Here is a 6,316-nt window from a genome sequence, read left to right as displayed (position 1 = left end):
AATTTACAAATTTAATGTGACCCCAATAAAAATATCCAAGTTACTTGGGGATAGTTAAGCATCTGCCTTCGGCTCAGGTCATGATCCTGAGGTCCTGGGATCGAGCCCCACATCAGGCTCTTTGCTCAGTGGGGAGCCTGCTTCACCCTCTCCCTCTGCCTCTCCCCCCCGCCCCCCGCTCATGGTCTCTCTCTGTATTGCTCTCTCTTTTAAATGAATAAATTAAAATCTTTAAAAAAATAAAAATAATAAAATAATAAAAATAACCAAGTTACTAGTTTTTTTTCTGGAGCTAGACAAGTCGATTATTATTTATTTTGGAAAATAAATACAAGACTAGCCAGGAATCTCCCCCTTGCCCCCCCAAAATAGCAATGGGCATCTACCCATACATCGAAACATTTATAAAGCCCCTGTAATTAAAACATTATACTATCGGTGCATAGACAGATGACTAATAGAAGAGAATATAAAATCCAAAGATAGACTCCAAAGGCATATGGAAATTTAGCGTTTGATAAACAAATGGTGTTGGAACAACTGATGGCCATGTGGATAAAGATAAAACTGGATTCACTCCTTGCACCTTACACCAGGATAAATTCCAAATGGATCAGATATCTAAATGTAAGAAAAGACTGAGTCATACAAATACTAGAGGAAAGTATAGGTCAATTTCTTTATGACCTATAGGAAAGAGGAGGACTTTCCCAGCTGTGATTCTATACCTGAAATCAATAAAGGGAAATGGATAAATTTGCCTACCTCAAATTTAAAAAAAATTAAATGCCTGCTCAAAACACCATCAGCAATGTCAAAAAGTTAAATTAAAAAATGGGACAAAACTGGGACCAGTTAAGTCAGTTAAGCGTCTGCCTTTGGCTCAGGTCATGACCCCAGGGTCCTGGGATCGAGTCCTGCATCAGGCTCCTTGCTCAGCAGGGAGCCTGCTTCTCCCTCTGCCTGCCACTCCCCCTGCTTGTGCTCTCTCTCTGACAAAAAAATAAATAAAATCTTTTAAAAAAATAAAAATCAAGAAAATTAAAAATGGGACAAAATTGTAACTAATATCCCAAAGGGCTAATATCCCTAATATATACTGATTTTCTAAATAGTGAAAAGAAATTCAAATCCTAGTCTAACAACCCAGTAGAAAAATGGGAAAATTATAGAAAAATAAATGCAGGGGCACCTGGGTGCTCAGTTGGTTGAGCATTGCCTTTGGCTCAGGTCATGGTCCTGGGGTCCTGGGGTCCTGGGGTCCTGGGGTCCTGGAATCAAGCCACACATCTGGCTCCTTGCTCAGTGGGGAGTCTGCTTCTGCCTCTCCCATCCCCCCCCAACTCCTGCTCTCTCTCTCACTCTCTATCTCAAATAAACAAACAAAATATTTTTTTAAAGATTTTATTTAATTTTATTATTTTTTTTAAAAAACAACTTTCTTTTTTGTAGCTTTTCTTTTCTTTTCTTTTTTAAGATTTTATTTATTTATTTGACAGAAAGAGACACAGTGAGAGAGGGAACACAAGCAGGGGGAGTGGGAGAGGGAGAAGCAGGCTTCCCGAGGAGCAGGGAGCCCGATGCGGGGCTCAATCCCAGGACTCTGGGACCATGACCTGAACCAAAGGCAGACGCTGAATTACTGAGCCACCCAGGTGCCCCTTTATTTATTTTTTTGAGAGAGACAGAGGGAGAGAGCACAGAGGGAGAGTGAAAGGCAGACTCCCCGCTGAGCAGGGACCCTGATGTGGGACTTCATCCCAGGACCCTGAGATCATGACCTGAGCTGAAGGCAGAGGCTTAACCAAGTGAGCCACCCAAGTGCCCCAACAAATAAAATCTTTTTTAAAAAAAGAAAAATATTGGAATATATAAATGTCCATGGGTTCATAATGCTAATAATTTTTTTTAAAGGTTTTATTTATTTGACAGAGAGAGACACAGCAAGAGAGGGAACACAAGCAGGGGGAGTGGGAGAGGGAGAAGCAGGCTCTCCGCCGAGCAGGGAGCCCGATGCGGGGCTCGATCCCAGGACCCTGGGATCATGACCTGAGCCGAAGGCAGACACTTAACGACTGAGCCACCCAGGCGCCCCTCATAATGCTAATAATTTTTTGAAACCTCATCGCTACATGCTGATTCTTTGTGATTCATTGTTTTGAATACCTATTGCTGCATAATAAGCCCACCCCAAAATGTAGTGCCTTAAAAAACCCAAAAACCTCATTGACCACCCCTGGACATTGCTAGAGTATGATCTCGTTATTCTGAAAGTTGAATTTTTTTTTTTTAGGGGAAGGATCCAAGTGCCTTTCCTGCATGTCTTATATTTCAGACTGTTGGAATCAATGATGAGAGAAAGTAATTTATAGAAAAACCACAGTTAATAAATGCCAAAAAAATGGTGGAAACAGAAAAATCACTATTTTGCACTCCTTTATGAAATAATGGATCTAGGCAATGGTCATCAATTATTATTAAAAGTTTTGGGTGGGGACGCCTCTGCCTACAGCTCCCCTTGCTTGTGCTCTCTCTCTCTCTGACAAATAAATACAATCTTTTAAAAAATAAAATAAAAGTTTTGGGTGGAAAGTTGATGACAAACTTTAAACCAGGCTGGAATCTCCTGAACTCACTGATTAATCTCAACCTCACTGCAAGTTGGACAACGCCCTGTGCCTCCTGATCTGATGTGGTAGAACCTATAGTGCACCACTTACAAAGTATTCATGACAAAAACAAAGATCATCAAGCCTCTAAATGCAGGTATCAGTTTATAAAGCATATGGAGGATAGAAAAATATGTTAAATGACATCACAAGATTACAAAACTAAATCCATAATGTGAGAAATCCCACATGACAAAGTACCCAGTTTCTTCAATAAATAAATGGCATAAAACAAAACCAAAATGAATCCAGTAACAAAGAAAGAGTGGTCAATCTATTTGATTGATAGAGATTTAAGAGTGGCGAAGTTCAGCCCCAGCAAGATGGTGGCCTTGGAGCTCAGCTGCTGGGGAAATAGTGGTCGGGAGGCCATTCTCACTGTACACAGTGAGTCCCTGGTGATGATGGGTTAGGACAAATTTTCTGGTGCACTCTTGAAATCAGTATCATAGATAATATACAGAGAGGTTCAAGAGGAGAGGTACCAATTTTGACCACCGACGACATTACTTCTCAGCTGGCAAAAACACTAAATTTTTTAAGAACACAAATACAGATCTGACTATGAACTCTCGGCAAAACAGGGGGCAGGTGCACTGGCTTACATTGATCTCCTAGAAAAAAAGCTGCTTCTAGCAGTTTTTCCACATTCTTTATTGGGACTGACAATTCTTTACTGTGACAAAATTCTTGGGTGTGCTTCATGAATTCCTTTTCTCTTCAGTTTGATCCTGCCTAGAAAACTGTCTTAGGGAGCACTGAACATAGTATTCTCCTAATAAGAGAGCCTCCACTCTTCCACCTCTGAGAAGCAGAAGCGCATATACACAACATGCCAAGGGGTGCCTAAGCCTCCTGGCAAACAGATTGGGAACATCTCTGTTTTTCTTTGGAGAGACACCTACTTTGGGTGTCTGTGTGTTTGGTTTTCTTGCACCTCTTTACAAAGTGTGATTTCCTAAAGTTCGGTTATAAGAACATTTGAAACAGCTCTTCCGCCTATGTCGCTTTTGCAATGACATCCTAAAGTCATTTTCAACTTGGCCTTGGAGATGGGTGACAATCTTCACCAAAGCCTTCCACTTCCTCCCCGGGAAAACTGCCAACACAAGAGTGGCTTCTCGCACAGGAAAAAAAGCAATTCCTTACAATGACTGTCACCCTGCTCTGTGCCCAAGTGTTTGCCCTGGAGTCACCTGATTTTGCAGTAATATCTTACACTAACGTATGCGAAGGCAAAAAGGAAACACTGCTTGTGTATGTATAAGAAAGGGTTGTGTTTTTTTTTTTTTTTTTGGTGTAAGACTTTAAACCAAAGGGAACTTTCTCTGCCATCTTTTTTTTTAATTGCATCAAATATCCGTTAAACTTTTAAAAAGCTTGTATTCTAGTTTGGCAATGCACTTTATATAATATCAAGATGAACACTGCATGAAATTAAAGGGAAACAAAGAAAACACATAGTGTGTATATGTATGTGTATGTATATATATATATATATTTAAGATCTTTTATTTATTTGGCAGAAAGAGAGAGTGCTCAAGCACAAGCAAGCTCCCACCTGAGCAGGGAGCCCCATATGGAACTCAATCCCAGGATTCTGGGATCATGACCCTACCTAAAGGGTCATGACGCCTAATGACTGAGCCACCCAGGTGTACTTATTTTTTAAAAAATAAAAAAAAGACTCTTCCTCTTCAAGGAGGCGGTCTTGTGGCAGACGCAGAGTTACAGATCTTTGTGGAGACCCTAGCCGGCAAGACCGTCACCCTCGAGGTGGATGGAGCCCAGTGACACCACTGAGAAGGTCAAAGACAAAATCCAAGACAAGGAGGGCATTCTGCCTGCCCAGCAGCGGGGGATTTTTGCGGGCAATCAGCAGGAGGCCGGCGGCACTGTCTCAGACTACAGTATCCAGAAAGAGTCTGCCCTGCACTTGGTGCTTCGCCTGCGAGGTGGCATCATGGAGACTTCTCTTCACCCACTGGCCCAGAAATACAACTGCGACAAGATAATCGGCAGACATGTGACGTTCGCCCGCACCCCGGCGCTGTCACCCCGCTTCAAGAAATGCAGCTAACGCCAGCAATCTGGCCCCAAGAAGAAGATCAATTAAGGCCCCTGCACCTGCTCTTCCTTGGCTGTGGGAGCGGCCTCCTACCCCAGGCCCAGGCCCTGGGGCCTCAGTCAAGTTTTCCTTTCATTGACTGGAGCAGTAAAAGATAAATAAATAAATAACAATGAAAAACCTGCCTTCATCTTGGCAGGCTTTTGCCTTTGGTTTGCGTGTCTCTAACTAAAAGCTACCGTTCTGTTCTGAATGTGCACCTTAATTTATTCAAATTCACTTATTCATTTATCAGTTTTCTTACACCAGTCTGAAAGTCTAATACATGGCTCTTCAGCGAAGCCTTTTTTGTTCGGTTTAGAAATGTCTATTTTAGGAACTAGGAAGAAATACAAATTACTTCAATAGAAAGCCTGTATTTAACTTTTTTTAAAAGAGAGGCTAAAGATACCTACCAACCAAATGCAATATGTAGATTATGTTTAGATCCTGATTTAAATAAGCCAACTATAAAAAGACATTTTGAGACAATTGGGGAAAATTGAACACAGACTGATTTTGAGATGAATTAAGGAATTATTAATTTTGCTGGGTATAATAAAATTATGGTTATGTTATGGTTATAAAATTAATCTGTATGTGATAAGAGATTTTTACCCAAGTATTTACAAGTGAAATGATATAATGTCTTGGATTGTTTTAAAATACTCTAGCAAAAGAAAAAAAAACTAGTGGTGAGAAGGACAAAATATAAATAAGAGGAACCGAGTGTAGATAATCATTGAAGCTGGGTGGTGGGTGCGTGGAGGCTCAGGATTCCATTCTCTCTATGTATGTTTGAAACTTTCCATAATAAAAAGGTATGAATTCCCTCACTCACATCTCCCCTGGTGAAGCCATTGAACTCAAAAGAGCAAGATCAAGTGTTAGATCAAATAAAAGTTTTATAATATAAATTGCTTTCTTTAAGTTGCTTTCTTTGGTCTTGAAAGGCTTTTAACAGATAGAAGTTAAAATATTATGGAAAAATAAAAGACCATTGTCACAGTCTGTTAATCCCATATGCTTCCCATGAGAAGGATAAATACTTATATGGCAGTTTTATGGGATCCAGAGCCCAATATAGGAAAATTTCCCAAAGGGCTCTCTAACCCTCCATCCTTTATTTCTTCTTCATTTTGGTTTTTTTTTTTTTAAATCAGTGGGTGGGGAGAGCAGGTGGGGGGGAAATTGAGGCATGAGATAATCTCTTATTTGACCAATTAGAGCAAAGTAAAGATGGGGGCTGGTGGCCTTTGGTTTGAGATATACTGATGTGATAGAAACATATGTACCTTAAGGCCAGGAGGACAATCATTTGAAATTGCCAGGTGAAGCTAGCTTTGCCCTAATGGAGTATCATTGAGAAAACACCTCTTCAGCAAATGGCTCTTTTGAAAACTAGCACCTGGTTTGCTACTAGACTCCAGGACAGTATAAAAACACTTAACCATGAAATATTTGGTGACTATATAGCCCGAACTGATCCCAAACCATACACTAGAGTGCACATCGTCCATTAATTACAAGTGGTACTTAG

The 6,316-nt window shown here is 40.5% G+C and overlaps 2 pseudogenes; both read left to right on the top strand.

The window, feature by feature from the left end:
* Positions 1-2,992: 2,992 nt before the first annotated feature.
* Positions 2,993-3,729, top strand: LOC113932321 (annotated as a pseudogene).
* A 90-nt stretch (positions 3,730-3,819) lies between these two features.
* Positions 3,820-4,749, top strand: LOC113926836 (annotated as a pseudogene).
* The last annotated feature ends 1,567 nt before the right edge of the window (positions 4,750-6,316 follow it).

Source organism: Zalophus californianus, chromosome 4 (genome assembly GCF_009762305.2).
Source record: "Zalophus californianus isolate mZalCal1 chromosome 4, mZalCal1.pri.v2, whole genome shotgun sequence".
In the NCBI taxonomy this organism is placed as follows: domain Eukaryota; kingdom Metazoa; phylum Chordata; class Mammalia; order Carnivora; family Otariidae; genus Zalophus; species Zalophus californianus.
This window is presented reverse-complemented; position numbering and strand designations above follow the sequence as displayed.